Below are 18577 nucleotides of genomic sequence, written 5' to 3' on the forward strand. Positions count from 1 at the left end.
GTAACTTTCTTTTTCTGTTTGTTACTAAATTGTGGTCTCCACTCCCTTTTATCTAATCATTCCCTAGGCAGTATCTCTAATCTTTCTTCCATGTCTTCCAAGGTCATTTTCACTTTCCATCACAGGATAGGCATTTCTTGATTAGTTAAAACAAAACAATTCTGTAAGACAGTAAAATTATTGAACAGATGTATATTTTTATGTAAATAGTGGATTTAATAGTTTAAATGCAAAGGTGCTAATTCATTTGAATTCATATGTGTGTGTGTGTGTGTGTGTGTACACACTTATAATTATCAATTGGCTGATGTCGTCACTATCAAAGATTGATTTGCACAATCTTCCTCATAAATCATAATGATTTATGAACTGCCCTGATACAGTATAGTCTTCACATAGGTTTCAATTTTTTTCATTGATTGTCCTTATGTATTTGAACCCATGCAAATTTTATAGGAAGGGTTACTTCTGCTGCCTGCTGCCTGCTGCCATTTGGCAGTTCAAATCCCATCAGGCTCAAGGTTGACTCAGCCTTTCATCCTTCCAAGGTGGATAAAATGAGGACCCAGATTGTTGGGGAAAATATGCTGACTCTGTAAACTACTTAGAGAGGGCTTAGAGTAAAGCGGTATATAAGTCTAAGTGCTATTGCTATTGTAAATGACAAAGGGCTACTAAAAAGGGTGAACATGTAATAAAAGCATGAATGATTAGTTCATTGAAATATGTTGTGAGAATAGGCAATATTTGCTTTTCTAGGTCATCTGTATGATGGATTTTGGAGCAGCTCTAAGGGTTTGGGAATCAATAATTGAAAACAACTAGTTAACAATATTGACTCAAATTCCTCTTCATGTTTTCTTTTATAAGAATGGGCAAGTACTTTAAAACTAGTTGTACATATTATGTGTGATCAGAAAATGATCTGTTTACAGCACACAATTAAATTTTATGCAGAGGTTATTCCAAATACAATATTTGGGTGGCAGAATAGTTTTCAAACCAGATGCAATCTGATTTGAACCTCTTAGGCTGTTTGATAACAGCTAAATTAGTAAATAGGACTAATTTTGCAGAGTGTAAACTTTATAGGTTTTTATATTAAAGTATAAATATTTTATTTTTATACATTATATTAAAATATAATTAAATATGTTTCTAAAAGAACATATATTTACATTTATTGCTGTTATCAGGATTTCTTATTAAAAGATATTTATTTTTAGTTAGTTAGTTTGCCATGCATGTATGAGAAAACAAGTATGAACATAACATATAAACATCTAAGTATAAACAGATATAAGCATATACATCATAAGTGAGTATGAATAAATAAGAACAGTAGGACAGGATGGTAGGCACGCTGATGTGCTTATGCACGCCCCCTTACAGACCTCTTACGAATGGAGTGAGATCCACGGTAGACAGTTTAAGGTATATGTAGTTATTTCTGGGTCAATTCACACACACCCCACACCAAAATGTCTGAACCTTGGAACTCATTCCACTGACAAAGCTGGCAATGAAAAATCCTGCTTTTCAAAGAGGAGTTGAACTAGCAGAAAAAGGAATGGAAAGAGGAGTAGAAATTAAGGATACAGTTAAGCAATACAGAAGGGGAAGAAGCCATATCCTGTCCTGCCCTGAAATGAAAATATTAGCTACTGAATTAATGTTTCAAAGATGTGGGAAAGTAAGCCCAAACTCTATAACAGAACATCAACAGCAAATGTATATAGTAAGGATTTAAATTTGGGCAGAGCTCTTCACACAATGGATTGCAGCTTCCACAAGAACAATCTGAGCTTATCCCCAGAAAGTACAAAGTTTGGCAGACATTGCCTGAAAGATTGTGCTTGTATAAGCTAGCCCTCCTCATTTCTCCATGTACCTGGCAACTCAGGTAAACAGCCAAAGCATCTCTTGTCCCTGGTGTCCAAATTGAAGCCTCTATCCCAAGGGCAACATATATCACAAGTATGGTTTTTCCACCTCATCTTTGAAATCCCAATGGAGATGGCAACAGCAATAGCCCTTAAGACTTATATACTGCTTTATTGTGCTTTATAGCCCTCTTTAAGTGGTTTTACAGAGTCAGCATATTGCCACCAATAATCTGGGTCCTCATTTTACCCACCTTGGAAGGATGGAAGGATGGGTCAATCTGGTGGGATTTGAACTGCCAAATTGCAGGCAGCCGATAGTCAGCAGAAGTAGCCCTGCAGTACAGCACTCTAACCACTGCGCCACTGAGGCTCTTACCAAATGAGATCTCAATTACTCCAGTACATTCTGCCGTTTATCTGTGATAACCTGATTAAATGTCAGCAAAGGCAATATTCCCTTAAGTTCAAGTCTTCAGGTAGACCCCAAAAGGAGGGTGAGGTAGGAAAAAAAGACAACTCTGAACAAGGTTAATCAGCAAGAGGAAGAGCTGATCTCCATTCCTCAACATGACCAACATGTATGTTAAAAGAGGTGGGGTGGGGAGTCAATGCTGCATCCTGATTCAAAGGTTATAAGATCCAAGTTGGGGCTGGATCCTAGTTCAAAGGCTATAAGATCCCTAGGGAAGATATCCCTATATCAGTTGTAGGTGCTCCAACTCAGGATCAGCCTCCACCAGACTTAGACTTCCCCAAAGAACTTTCCCCTCAATGCCATTTCTGAATGGGATCAAGGAATGAGATGATAACTTTACTCGGGTTTAAGTAAACTGAAGTAGCAGATGGACAGCCTGTAGAAGCTGAGGATGAGAGAATACATGTGTTTCCATCTTACCTTATCAGAATAACCTAAAGGGAAGGATGAATATAGATATTTATCAGCCTAAAGTGAGGATGATAAATTGTCCTCCACTGATGACCACAGTCGAGCCCACCATTCCCATTGCTAAGCAAGGCAGTTAAGTGAATTTTGCCCCATTTTACAATCTTTGTTGCCCCAGTTGTTAAGTGAATCCCTGCAGTTGTTTAGTTTGTAACACAGTTTTTAAATGAATCTGACTTTTCCATTTGCTTTGCTTGTCAGAAGGTCACAAAAGGTGTTCTGGTTCGCTGGCAGCAGGTGTGGATGGCTGAGGTCGCTGAGAGTGAAGACTCAGATGAGGGGTCTGCGTGTGATGCAGGGATGGGGCCAGGACTATCAGAGAGTGGGGTGCTGCCTTCAGAGCTTGTGGAGTCTGGCAGCAGTGATACAGAGGATGCTGAGGAGTCTGTGCCCAGTGCATGTGTGCGCAGAGCTGCTAGAAGGAAAGAGCAGCTGCAGCAGCATGGGCGACTTGGGAGTGAGGCTGCAAGGTGATGGCCCCTCCCTTAAGGGATAAAAGCCAGCCCTCAGAGGTGGGATTCTTTGCAGGAAGCAAAGAAGTTCTTGCACTTCAAGTCGTCGTGGGAGTTCGGTCTATCCTGGTTTGTTTTCGGAAACTTTTGACTTTGAATATTTCCTTGCACTTAATCTTGTGTTCCTGGTAGCCTTGCACAACCTTGACAGGGCTTGCTCTTATCTGGGACAATTAGTTTTAATAATGCTTTGCTGTGAATGAACAAAATTTATAGAGACACATTTAAAAGGTGTTGCTTTTATTTATGTTTTGCGTTCGTTTGATTTGAACGAGGCTTGGGTCAGAACAAAAGGTGATCACATGACCCTGGGACACTGCAACTGTCATAAATACGCTCCAGTTGCCAAGTGTCCAAACTTTGATCATGTCACCATGGGAATGCTGCAATAATTGTTAAGTGCAAAAATGATCAGAAGCCACTTTCTCAATTCCTTTGTAACTTTGAACGGTCACTAAATGAATGGTTTTAAGTTGAGGACTACCTGTATCTTTTCAGTCTCACCTCCCTATTGGAATTCCCACCAACTTTCCTCTGGACATTTTGCAAATCCCAGGGATAAAACACAACTAAACAAACGCAAATAATAATGCAGTGAAAAGCCTTCTGTTGAGCATGATTTCCTCAACTACAAATGTGCGAGCTTCAATCTTCAGAATTCTCAATTCTGGCCGATTGGGAAATTGTAGGAAGCCCAAGTTTGAATACTGCCCTAAAGGATATGGTTGAATAGACTTACAACAGGTACTAACAACTGAGGGAAAAACAAAATTGGGAGACCTAGAAAAGCCTCTGGTTGAGTGTCAGGAGCGAAACCAGACCCTCTTCCCAAAAGTTAATTCCCTTTGTGATAGCCAAAGTTAAAATACATAAGAAAAAAAAAACCCTTCAAAATCTATGGAAGCAGAGACTTTTTGTCAGCAAAAATAAGTAGCTGATGTACAGAAAATTATTTTTGGTTTCCTTTTTATTTGGTGGAATGGGGCTTACAGAGAAGCATAGGCTTTGAGGCACCATTTCTGCTGGAATTGATGATATACGAGTTTAAATAATGTAGATTATGGTACAAAAATAAAGCCAGTTGCTACTGAATTATGTATTGCACATTAGTTTTCATCTACAGTATCTCACTTTCCATCTTTTACATTTGAACTTTATTATTATTATTATTTAAAAAACATATTACAGTATCTTTCCTTTTCATGGATGGAGTGTATATAGAGGAAAGGAATCTTTCAATCTGGATTCTCATATTATTTTAAACAATTAGAAAAACAAAACCATCCTTATCTGAGAACATGCCCAATCAGAACAACCAACCACTCTCCCTTGTTAACTGATATAGTTTGCCTTCTATAGTCTCTGATAAAGTGCTTTTAAAAAAAAAATCACTGTTGTCCATTTCACTCTGTCTGCAAAAGATCCTCCATTCTGAGACCAAGATCATTCAAGATAAAACATTCCCTGAGATTCAATAATAATTTCATATATCAAGATTTAAATTAGGCCTGCAATAAGGCAAACTTCTTTAAAACAATGCCTGTGACTTCTGTCTCACTAGAGTCAACACATTGAACAGCTGGAATTATTTCCCTTTCTAAAATCTTTCCTTTTCATCGCAAATTATCCCAGTATATTGCCACTATGGCTGAAGTTAATTGAGTCTTTTGGAGTAACAATTAATTTACCATATGTCCGATAGTATGGAAAATAGCCATTGGAAGAAGAAGGTAATTGATTCCGGCTTAATATTTCTTCTAAGAAAAACTTCTCAGAATCACCAGACTCTACTATGGAATTAGTGGATAAAATGGATTCAGTGAAATCAAAATTCTCAAGGCATTGGCCAGTATCTTCATTTGTTATATTGTTTACCTGAATATCCTAAAAACAAAAAAATAGACAAATTGTCAAAATGAGTTCAATGTGAACTAACGACTAGTTCCTAATATGTGTGTTAAAATTAAAATGGGACAGTCTTTCATATATATATATATATATATATATATATATATATATATATATATATATATATATATATATATATATATATATATATATATGAGAGAGAGAGAGAAGGATTACCAAGCTACAGCTATCAAACCCACATTTGATGAAAACTGATCAATTTTTAAATGGACTGAAAGAATTTGTGATAGTTATGAAAATTATTAAAAGATTTTCCTGGGCTCCAAAATCACCACAGATGGGGTCTGCAGCCAAGAAATTAAAAGACACTTGATCCTGGGGAGGAAAGCTATAGCAAATCTAGACAGCATACTGAAAATAAGAGACATCACCCTGCCAACCAAAGTGTGTATAGTCAAGACTATGGTTTTCCCAGTTGCAATGTATGGCTGTGAAAGGTGAACCGTAAGAAAGGCTGAGCACCAAAGAATTGAGGCCTTTGAACTATGGTGCTGGAGAAGACTCCTGCGAGTCCCTTGGACTGCAAGGCGATCAAACCAGTCAGTCCTAAAGGAGATCAACCCTGACTTCTCTTTAGAAGGCCAGATCCTGAAGATGAAACTCAAATACTTTGGCCACCTAATGAGAAGGAAGGACTCACTGGAGAAGAGCCTTAATGCTTGGAAAGATTGAGGGCAATAGAAGAAGGGGACGCCAGAGAATGAGGTGGCTGGATGGAGTCACTGAAGCACTAGGTGTGAGCTTAAATTGACTCCGGGGGATGGTAGAGGACAGGAAGGCCTGGAGGAACGTTGTCCATGGTGTTGCGATGGGATTTGACTTCGCAACTAACAACAACAATAACTACCAAATTTGAATATAAGAATTATCTGTAAAAACAATTAAATGCCTTAATTCCATTTCCCCAAATGAACAGAAAGTACAGTTTCCATATTGGATCTTTGAAAAAAGCAGTTATAATACAATTTTGCAATTTTGCTGACTGGAAATTCTAGAATTTCCAGTCAGCAACCCATCTGAAGATCATCACATTGGGAAAGTTACACCACTGGATCAAATATACAAAAGATTTGCCATTCTTGTGCAACTTACTGTATTAGCATATTCAGTCTCAGCATTAGAGACAGCTTCCCTGTTTATTTTTTCATCACTGTTAGTATCAACCTCTTCATTCTCCTCTGTTCTTTTCATTTCTTCAGAGGGATTTGAGCTGTTCAAACATTCTTCATATGTTCGATAATATGGGAAATATTCAGTGTCGAGCTCTCTTTCATTTGTGGACTCTTCTTTGTATTTTAACATAAAAACACAGCAATTGGTTTGAACTCTGTCTTCTCCCTCTGGGCTGTTCTGGTTCACTTCTGAGTTTATGCAGTAAGGGCTTTCCACAAGATTGGTATCAGTTCTATAATAAGGCATGTATTCAGAACAGATGGTTGTGTTGTTGCACCTTACCACCAGATCATTAAAATGTGTCAACTCAGTATTGAAATCCTCAACACCATCTTCAGTTGATAGAGGTAGGAGTTTTGAAGTTTCTGGATGGATTAATGTTGGAGTGCTTTCATTTCTTTCCTGAAGACTGTGGACGCCATTCTAGAAGATATTGACAAATGAAGACAAAATTCTGTAATGTATTATTTCAAAGTGTGAAGGATGATCCGTGGGATAGAAAATGAATTTGTGTATCATTTTCCCCATAGAAACCAAATGGAAATCTAGTTTAGTTTAATGATGAGTGCCCTTCTATAAATGCAGAAATGACTTGGTTCACTGGCATGGATGAAGGCTCCAGCATTAGTTGATTAAAAAGCCAACTTTCCTTCAGCTTTTATCAGGAATCACAGAATCTAGAATGTTTACTTGCAATATACTACTGGTGCAGTTATTTCTCTTCAGTGGAATCCTAAATATTTGATCGATTGGAAACTGAGTGGTATCAAAATATGATCTACAGGTTAGTCCTTGACTTACAACAGTTCACTTAGTAACCGTTTGAAGTTACAATGGCACTGAACAAAGTGACTTATGACCATTTTTCACACTTACGACTGTTGCAGCCTCCCCATGGTCACATGATTTACATTTGGATGTTTGATAAGTAATTCACATTTATGACGGTTGCAGTGTCTTGGAGTCACATGATCTCCTTTTGGGACCATCTGACAAGCAAAAGTCAATGGGGACACCAGATTCACTTAACTAATTTAACAACTGCCATGATTCACTTAATAAATGTGGCAAGAAAAGTTGTAAAATGAGGCAAAACTCACTTAACAAATTTCTCACTTAGCCACATAAATTTGGGAGTCCATTGTGGTTGAGGGCTACCTGCATTTAATTCTAATGGAAGGTATAAAAGAAATTGGATTTTTTTTATTTTTCTCCTCACTCCTTTATTTAGAATACCATGCAAATATCATCTATAATCATAATGTTGGAGAAAGAGACACACACACACACACACACACACACTTACACAGACACAGATAACACAAGAGAAAGTACGTTGGAAAATTAAGGCAGAAGAACATATAATAATTCCCACTCATTTTTAAAAAGATTATCTTTTGTCTGTTGATAAGTATCAGTAATTCAATAAATAGGATGCAGCATTTTGTGCAAGAAAGCAACAGCCAGATAGAAATGGAGTTGTTAGATTGGCCTCAATGACACCCCAGGTTAGTCTCAGCCATAGGAGATCAGGAAGTGACTGGGTACCAGTTACTCTCTTTCAACCCAGCCTAACTAGTGTGATGGTTGTGGAAAAATGTGAGAGAAGGGGATGCTAAGTATGCTACCTGACACTCCTGAAGGAAAGGCAGGAGTGTAAAGTAGCATTTATTATTCTAACAAATGTTTAAAATGCTGGTAGAGAAATTTTTAAAAAATAAAGACCTACTTCTAATACTGAATCAGAGTCTATATGGCATACCTTTCTATTCTCAGTTTTCTGCCATGGAGAAATTCCATTTTTTGTTTGCCTCTTCATTAATTTGTATCTCATTTTTTTGCTATAAGCCTTTTCATGGATCATCACATTTGCTTCTCTATTATTCTCCTTTTTCATCCTGACCAGCTTTAAGAGGAAAAAAAATATCAAAACAAAATAATTTATTCAGAAATCAGTACAGCTCTAAAAGCCAGGATATTGGATATAACAATGTATTGCCTAGTTTCAAAGGACTTCCATATTGGAGGCTCCACGATATGTAATATCTTTGTATATCCATCCCAATTGAAAGGATTATATCTGCTATTCTATATGGGGTTATCTCATTGTGAACTTTATATCAATTGCACAAAATTAACCGCTGGACTAAGTCCTTAGTAGAGATCTGGGAGAAGAGTTGATTCTGTAGCTATAAGTCTTTTTTTTACATTGTCTTTGGAAATTGTGAAAGAATAGGATGAGAATCTCGGGTGCTGAATTTATTTATCAAATTTCTAAGCCACCCAACTGCAAAATGATCCCAACTAGTTTCACAATATTAAAAAACAAGAAGCAACATTATTTTAGAGAAGAATACAATTGCTCCATGGGAATAGTTTTTTTAAAAATCACTTTTTAAGCCATCTAGTTGAGAAGGTCATAAGTGACAATATTCTATTGACGGCTTCTGCTCCCAGAATTAAGTGTGAACCGCACATAAGCAAAGAATATTTAAGTCAGGGGTGTCAAACTTGATTTCATTGAGGTCTGCATCAGGGTTGTGTTTGACCTGGGGGGGGGGGCTTGGCCAGGGTGGGCATGGTCAGCTTGACGTTACTCGTGTTGGGGATACCTGTGGTGGCCCCAGCGCTCTGCCAGCAAAAACAGCTGCATTTTCACTCGCACAGGCACCATGGGCCAGTTCTTCGCTGTTTCCAGGCAGCCCCATGGGACAGATCTAAGCACCCTATGGACCGGATCTGGCCCACAGGTCTTGAGTTTGATACCCTTGATCTAAGTGATATAAAGATTTAACAGCAGGACCCCCTCGTGAAATAGAGAAGGAATACAATATGGTCAAACCAGAAGGCTTGTTAGCATCTAAAAAGTAAATCTCTCTGTGTGTTTTGTTTAGTGTTTCATGAAATTAAGTCCTGCTACTTCAACCAAGGAATGTTTCTGGATTCAATTCTTGATCATTACTTGCAAAGCAGAAAAATATACAGCCGTTGTTAACTCTAAATTAATTTCATGTTTCCATTTGTTGTTGCTCTTTCCATCATTGTTCTTAGCTTTCCAGCGCTCAATTCAATCTTAAATGGAAATGGTGGTTACTGAATGCAAAGCACTCTGAATAGGATATTATAGATTTCCATTTTTCCATCAGGTGTGTGTAAATGTATTTATGGTATAGAATAGAATAGAATAGAATAGAATAGAATAGAATAGAATAGAATAGAATAGAATGGAATGGAATGGAATGGAATGGAATGGAATGGAATGGAATGGAATGGAATGGAATGGAACGGAACGGAACAGAATAGAATAGAATAGAATAGGATTTCTTTATTGGCCACACAAGGAATTTGTCTTTGGTGCATATGCTCTCAGTGTACATAAAAAAAAAACATTCATCAAGAATCATAAGATACACCACTTAGTGATAGTCATAGGTTACTGATAAGCAATCAGTTCATACTAGGAAACAAATAAAACAATATAAATTGTAAAGATACAAGCAATACATTTATAGTCATAAGTGGAAAGAGATAGGTACTAGGAAGGATGAGAAGATGAATAGTAATACATCTTAGTAAATAATTTGACAGTGTTGTGGGAATTAGTTGTTTAGCAGAGTGATGACATTCAGGAAAAACACTGTCCTTGTGTCTAGTTGTTCTAGTGTGCATTGCCCTATAGCGTCATTTTGAGGGTAGAAGTTGAAACAATTTATGTCCGGGATGTGACGGGTCTGTAAATATTTTCACAGCCCTCTTTTTGACTTGTGTAGTATGTACAGGTCCTCAATGGAAGGCAGATTAGTAGCAATTGTTTTTTCTGCAATTTTAATTATCCATTGAAGTCTGTGTCTGTCTTGTTTGCGGAGCCCAACCATAGAGATGCAGATGACAGACTCAATAATTCCTCTGTAGAACTGTATCAGCAGCTCCTTGGGCAGTTTGAGCTTTCTGAGTTGGCGCAGAAAGAACATTCTTTGTTGTGCTTTTTTGATGATGTTTATGATGTTAGAGGTCCATTTTAAGTCTTGAGATATGATAGAACCTAGAAACTTGAAGGTCTCTACTGTTGATACTGTGTTGTCTAGTATTGTAAGAGGTGGTTGTATAGGAGAGTTTCTACTAAAATCTATCACCATTTCTACGGTCTTGAGTGTATTTAATTCAAGATTGCTCGAGTTGCACCACTAGGCTAGTCGTCCAACCTACCGTCTGTATACAGATGTATTGGTGTCTTGAATGAGACCAATCACTGCTGTATCATCTACAAACTTCAGCCCTTTAACAGAAGGATCTTTTTGAGATGCAGTCATTGGTATATAAATATAAGAAAAGTGGAGAAAGCACACAGCCTGGAGAGGGGGCTCCTGTGCTAATTGTACAGGTATCTGTTGTGATTTTGCCTAGCTTCACATGCTGCTTCCTATCTGTTAGGAAGCTTATGATCCATTTACAAGCGTGGTCAGGTACAGCTAACTGATTTAGTTTAGTTAGAAGAATATATGGAATGATGGTTTTGACTGCTGACCTGAAGTTTTCAAAGAGGACCCTTGCATAGGTCTTTGGAAGTTCAAGATGTTGTAGGATGTAGCGCACAGTCATATTAACAGTATCATCTGTTGACCTATTTGCTCTGTAGTCAAATTGTAAGGAGTCTAACAGCGGATCTGTGATGGTTTTCAGGTGGGCCAGCACTAGTCTTTCAAAGGCCTCCATAACTACAGATGTTAGAGCAACCAGTCTCAAATCGTTCAGTTTCTTCATGGAAGGTTTCTTCAGCACTGGGATGAGAGTAGAGCATTTGAAGCAAGAAGGAACATAGAACATATCTAGTGGTTTATTAAATATGTGGGTGAAGGATGGGGGCCAGCTGATCAGCACAAGCTTTTAAGCAAGAAGGAGTTATCTTGTCTGGGCCTGGTGCTTTTCCTGGCTTTTGTCTGTGAAATAGACCTTGCATCTCATTCTCTGTAATCACCAGAGGTGGTGGGCCCAATGGAATGGAGTAGGTTGTAGGAGGCTTGGCTGTTGTTGGTGTGTCTGAGATGGGGATTGTGGAGATGGGTGGCAGTAGTTTTATCTCAAACCTACAGTAAAACACATTCAGGTCATCTGCCAGTTGTTGATTTCCTTCAGCATGAGAAGGAGGTTTGCTGTATATTTTAAAGAGTTTTCCACATGTTTGCTGGTTCATTTGTTGAGAACTGATTCCTTAGCTTTCAGAGTAGCTTCTTTTCACTGCTCTGATCACCTGATTGTACAGTATTCTATTCTGTAAGCTTCCTCTTTGCTACAATGTAGCTGCTTAAGTTTAGCTGTGAACCAAGGTTTATTATTATTGTATATTCTCAGGTTTCTGCTCGGCACACATAGGTCTTCACAAAAACTGACATATGATGTTACAGTATCTATGAGTTCATCCAAGTTGCAGAGGCATCTTTGAACACATTCCAATCAGTGCAGTCAAGGCAAGCCTGTAGCTTTAGCTTTGCCTCCTCAGTCCAAGTCCTCACTGATTTAATTGTTGGTTTCAAGTCTTTGTCTGTAAGTAGGTGATCCATACAATGATCAGTGTCCCACAGCTGCTCTAGTAAAGACCGATAACATCTTTTAATGTTGTGTAGCAATGGTCTGAAGTATTCTTGCCTCTAGTGAGACAATTGACATGCTGAAAATATTTTGGTAGCTCTTTCCTTAAGTTTGCTTTATTTAAATCTCCTAAAATAATTTGAAATGAATCTGGGTATTTAACTTCAGCCCACATAATCTGGTCAGCTAAAGTTCATAATGCATTGTTTACACAAGCTTGTAGAGTACCATAAACAGCAATTAGGAGAAACAAGGAAAGCTCTTGTGGAGAATAGGTTTACAATTGATAATTAATGTCTCTAATTCCACATCACAGAATTTCTTTAGTATAGTTATATCTCTGGATATAACTCTGATTGTTAATATATAAACATAAGCCTCCTCCCTTCTTTTTACCAGAAGTTTCTGCAATTTTGTCTGCTCTTTCTATCTTGATTCTCTTTGCTCATTTATTTACAATAGTTTTACCCATGCCTATAAACATTATCCCATAACTTTTTCCAGGATACTTTCTTTGTTTAATCCAGTTTGTAATTTTTCCTTGCCCTACAAAAGATTTTAATATTCTGAAGGGTATGCAGGGAAATTAGATTCTTTGGTGCTTTCCTATCCATCTCAAAAGTGTACTTGCAATGAAAGCAAGTCATAGTTTACCACAGGTCAAACATTCCCATTGATTTAACCTAGCAGATATTTAAATCAGTGTTTAATGAGATCAGTGTTTTTATTGTAGCCATTATGTTTGCATATGAGAGAGCTTAAATGAACCAAAGGCTAAGAAATGTGCACAGCCTCAACGCACCTCCAAATCATTTACTAAGTTTCTATATTATTTTCTACGTGGTAACAAAATGAATCTGATCTTGATTCAGCTACAACAATAATTGGAATATATTACTGTATTTGAGAGGAACATTGAAAGACCCTTTTTTTCTCACGTAGCATTTGATTTGAAGAGTTTTACCTATATCCGGTCCTAAATAACTATTTTTCCTACCAATTATAATTTTTGGAGCAATATTTCCTTGAAAAGTGTTTCAATTAATCCTGTAAAGTTTTTAGTATGCAGTAAAAATTCACACTTTTTAAAGTTTATCATGAGATGAAAAGTTAAAAAGGTAATCTCAGCTCAAGGAGTTGGGAGGTTTAAATAAACATCACAAATCTTCATTTCATTTCTTTAGAGAAACCTTAATTATATGTTTTGAAATTTTGTCCATAAATCAGAAGCTTTAGAGATAAGTAGGTAGTCTCTTTCCATGCTTACCTTCTGTTAAACCACAGACCGTGAATAATGGAAAGATTCAGCTGTGACATCAAAGAAGCAGTTTGTATTCTTGTGTGAGGTCATAAATAAGATTCCAAGGGAGTTCTTCCTCTCCTGCATTTTCTTTCTAAGCAACTTTCTCTGTCAAGCAGATGCAGACAAGTGACAGGAATTTCTTATGAAAGTCCTGAGCTGTTTTTTTGCATATTGCTTTTGAGTTTAGCCCAATAGCCAGATAAAAGCAGCTGACAATTCCATGTGTTCTAGGCAATAAAGAAAAATCAGAAACAATAAATAGTTTCCTTTGGGGCAAATACAATTATTGGTTGTTAATGTTTTATAATAAAAATATTGTTGTCTGTCTTTAAGCAACACAAAAATATAAGAAATATTGAACAAATTATATTTGAAAATGGAATAAATCAACACCTGTTTTCTCCAAAATTTTAGTCTACAGGTTTATAGAATAATGTAATAAAGGTCATTCTGCAAAACTTGTCAAGGAAGCATAAGATATCAATAATAGGCTAAATCTTCAAGCACCCTCTTGTTCCTTTCAAAAATGTCATTAAGTCTCTAAATCCAGGTGTTTTTCTTCAGGATAGATATATGGGAGTAATCTTTTTCTCGCCAGCTGTGACAACTTTTCTGGCTTAAATCATTTGTTTAAAACAAAGGTTTTCTTAAAAATATATAGATGTAGGCTTGTAATTTTTTATAGAACCTATAACATCTGTTTTGCTTTATGAGTTCTTACATAAATCTTTTTTTGAACAGATATTCTTCTATATGAAGTCCATCATTTAAACCACTCACAACATATAGAAATGTAGGGGAAACTTGTTCTTGTGGCAAAACATCACAGTGTCTGGCACAAAGTTGTTTTAAGCAAGATACATTGTGCTCATTCCAAAAAGTACACATTGTAAATGAAGCATAATTTGAGAAGCTGTTCAGATCCTATGTTGTGTCATATATACTAGAATCTGAGAGAAAGACAATTTGTACCTCCATTTCTTCCTCATCGTAAGCTTCCTTTCTTGACCATAACTATGATACTAGTTGCTAACAAGACTGATATTGTGAATATCTTGACATTTTACATAACTGATACCAGATGATATATTTTGATTATCTATCTATCTATCTATCTATCTATCTATCTATCTATCTATCTATCTATCCTCCCTCCCTCCATCTATATATCTAAAATATATATTTTACCTAACTGGTATCTGGATGAATAGGGATGGAATTCTAACCCTACAAAATGATATGAGCAGTTTGCTTAAAAACAGATTCAAATAACTGCAATTACAATTTACACACACATACATTCTACTCCTTTTTAAGGTAAGCCATGTTATGCAAGCTACAGAAAAGAAGTAAAGTATTGTAAACTCTAGAAATAAAGGTATTTAATAGAAAAAGAAAAGGAGATATAACTATATTTAATTTATACCCATTCATCTATCTCATTATCCTCATTATCTCTGCTTTCACAGTGTATTGGTGGAACAATTGTCTTTTGTTCTTTAAACTTCTTATCTCTTTCTTCTGCCTTACCACTTCCATTCCCACCCTCAAAAGTTTTTTGTCTTTTTAATTTTCCAGACTCATTCATTCTTCAGATGTTAAGAAGGCCCAAAAAAAGTCAGCTAAACAAATGTCCATTCCTGATATATTTTTAGAAAATTTCTTTGTTAAAGGAATTCTTTACTTATTTCTTTTCTTTACTTATTTTTTTAAAATCTGCTTGATTGTCTTTCAGAAAGAATTGAGACTTGCCTGCACTTGCATCAAGTGATTTTAATGTTTTAATCTTAATAGATCCAATTAATTAATTAGTATAGTATGCCTATACTAAGGGAAAACTCTTACAAAACAATGTTAACCAGGCTAGTCTACTCTAGACCTCAGTCACTGTAAGTCAAGTAATAGAACAAAATTGTACTTCTCAAGAAGCTTTTTTGCAGTGATAGCCTCACACACACTACAGAGTTTGATTCTTTAGTGCCATGATTATTTTAAAAAGGAAGATCCTACAAAGTTAAGCTCAACTCCTGGGAACAGCATCCATGCAGTGCTCCCATCAGCATTACAGAAGTGGTTTTCCATTTCCATTTTATTTTATTTTTGATTCCCAGTCTAGCCATCAACCCTATCTCAGTACTAAATCTTGAATTGTAGAGTTTGGGGATCATCCAAAGTTGGGTGGATGCTGTCAACTCTTCAGGTATTGAGAGAATAATTTGCTTCAGACAGAGAGGGTTAAGAAAAGGAACAAATCAGTACATACTACCTATTTAAAAATGTTTTTTAAAGGCAGGAAAAGGCTAGATTAGAGTTGTGGTTGAAGAACTTCATTATAGGAATTATGGCAGCTCTATTGATTTGTCAACACCACTCAAGTATCAAGTATAAGAATATTGCATGCACAAAGCCAGCAATCAAGTACTTTGGAAAAAATCAGCTCGCTCTATTGTAATCTTTACCTATTCATCTAGTAACATATTCTATGCTGTCATGCCAGCACAGAAGAAAAAGGGGACACATGCTTTTGTATTCAAAAGTGAGAGAGGAAAGTTACCCATTATTTTTGTCTTTGCTGGTAGAACCTGACATCAAAAAACCTACCAATGACTAATCTGTTCAGTCTACAAGCTCTGTATTTATTCATTGTTATACAAATATGTATCCCATCTTTCCATTAATGATGGTTATGAAAAACATTTGAACAAGGTGCTTTGGAAAATGCAGGAATATGAATAAAAAACCTTTTTCTGAATTTTTAAAGTAGCCAGGAGGACTTCCCAAGTCTGTGAGGAAACCATCCCATGGTTTTTCTAAGGAATCATACACACTCCTTTATGTTTCAGAACATCATTGTATAACCTTTTTTTTCTAAACAACTACTCAGAACAACTTGAATCTGATTTTGATGTGCAGACATCATACATAGATGAAAACTTTGGGTACATTTTTAAAATCTTTTGTGTCATTTTGCCATAAAATTATTATCATTTGATAGATATTGGGAAACCCTTTCTTCAGGTTATCCATCAAAGTGACTTTAGCTTCTACCATGGTATATATTTAGGGAGGCTTTATCCATAGCCCATTTGAATACTTCCAATTGAATTAATCTGTAAAATACAGTAATTCACCAGATCTTTAAATATTAAATTTGTAGGCAAATTGTTCCTTGAAATGGTGCCTTAAATCCTACTGTCATGTTTGACTTTTTCCATGCTGCAATAAATTCCAGTAATGTTTTCCATGTTAAATCATGCTATTTATTTAAATACATGCACTTTAACAAAGAATGCCATTTTTAGCTATACAACAGTGTTTTTTGTTTTAAAAAGACACTGAACTCTGATTGTTGCCACAACATGTTAAGGTTCTCAATGAGAATTAAGAGGCATTCTAGACTGTTATGGAAATGGTTTCCTGGAAAACCATTTGCTGAATACCAGATGTTTTAAGGGAAAACATTTATTGTTTAGACCACATCCACTACCCATCCGCTGTCTACCCGTTTGTCTTGCATCACTAAAACTAACTTTGTTAAATTAACTATTCAGTGAGTATAGCTAAATTAACAAATGACATACTGACCCAAGCTGGATATTATCAAGTAACTGGACAAACCACAAATACAGTTCCAAAACCTTATGCTCCTTAAATACATAACATGACAATTTGACTGTATTGTGTTATCTAAATGATGGTGGTGAGAGCAAAAATAGGAGTTGCCCCAGTTTCACCAAGATACAGTGGTAATAAATAAATTAGTCCACAAATCCTTCTCAATTTAAGAACTGATTTAGTCAAAATAAATTGAATACTAAATACAGAATTTACAGCTGAGACTCTATTTTCTTCTATATACTTAGGATGTTACATTAAAAGTTAAAAAATGGTTGCCAGAGAAATGATTGAACTTGCATTCAGGTATGAGGCTAGGAGAGGGAAGATTTTTTTCCCCATTGTTGTCTATCCAGCTGTTAACAAAAGTATCAACTTAAATGCATCATCTAGTTCAGCATTTTGTGTCATGGTGTTTCTAAACAGATGCTTTTGAGCTGCATGTTTAGGAAGGGGTTGTTTCAGGGGTGGGTTTCAAAAATTTTAGCAACCGGTTCTCTGCCAGGTTGCTGGATGGGTGTGACCATGGTGGGTGCAGCCTAGTCAGCTCCTGCACTATGGTGTGTGTGTGTGGGGGGGGGTATTTTTACCCTCCCCTGGCTCCAGAGGCTTTCCTCAAGCCTCTGGGAGTGCAAAAATGGCCTCCCTGGCCTCTGGAAGCCAGAAACAGGCCTGTGTTTGGCCTTTGGAACTTTTGAGAGGCCCATTTTTCACCCACCCTGAGCCTCCACGCAGGCCCTGTACTCACCTGGCATCCAAAACCGGCTGTGTGGGGACTCCTGGGAGCGGTGGGGGAGGACAGGTGGGGCCAGCCAGGGGTGGGATTTGTGGGTTCACTGAACCACACAGAATCTTAGCTAGAGGATTGCCTGAACCCGTGCAAACCTGCAGCAGCCCATCTCTGGGTTGTTTCCCAGAAGATAGTATTTAAGGTATGGGCAGAAAAATTTGGTTAAATTGTCCCTTATTATTTTCTATACCACATTGTGTTTAATCTGTTAGGGTTTTCCTGGTATGTTTGTATACGTGATGATCACTGTAAACAATTTAGAAGGTTAATTTCCAAGGGAACAGCAAACACAGGGTACTTACACACTGTTACAAATTCTCCTCAGTTTGTTATGCTTGAATGAATGAAAAATCAACAACAACAACCAGTGTACGAACGGAAGCTGCAAATGCATCAAATGATCTTTCATCTTGAACATTCTACTAGAGCAGTTGCATCCCGGAAGAAACAGTTATGGTGATCCTGACAGATAACTTCTTGCAGAAAAAGACAAAGTCTGTTTCTGTCAATCCTGCTGGATCTTTTAATAGCTGTGAATTCCAGAAAGAGATGGCTACAAGCTGAGTGTGATGACCCAGGGTGGGATATAAAAGCAACAAAGTCACAAAAACAGGTGAAGTCCCTTTAACTCCTTCAACTTGGCTTCAAAGGTCCAATTATCATTGACTGGACAAAAAACTCCCCCACAAACAGTTGCAAAAAGGAAGAACTTTCATTCAAACTCAAAATACATATAAATTATAAACAGAAAAAAAAAAACCAGAAACCACACTGAAGCAATTAATTAGACAAAGCAGGATAAGGGCTTGAAGACGTCCACAGATATCAAAATACATACAC

General features: G+C 36.8%; 1 long non-coding RNA gene across 2 annotated transcripts in view; it reads left to right on the plus strand.

Moving 5' to 3' along the window:
- The window catches only part of LOC148126921 (uncharacterized), a 48458-nt gene extending 33515 nt beyond the window's left edge, over positions 1-14943 (plus strand). For both annotated transcript variants that reach the window (XR_015741719.1, XR_015741720.1), the window contains one exon: positions 14911-14943. This is a non-coding gene — a long non-coding RNA (uncharacterized LOC148126921). The remainder of the gene's footprint in view (positions 1-14910) is intronic.
- Positions 14944-18577: the final 3634 nt, after the last annotated feature.

This window comes from Pseudonaja textilis, chromosome 2 (genome assembly GCF_049901715.1).
Source record: "Pseudonaja textilis isolate UNSWEBS1 chromosome 2, rPseTex1.2, whole genome shotgun sequence".
NCBI lineage: Eukaryota > Metazoa > Chordata > Lepidosauria > Squamata > Elapidae > Pseudonaja > Pseudonaja textilis.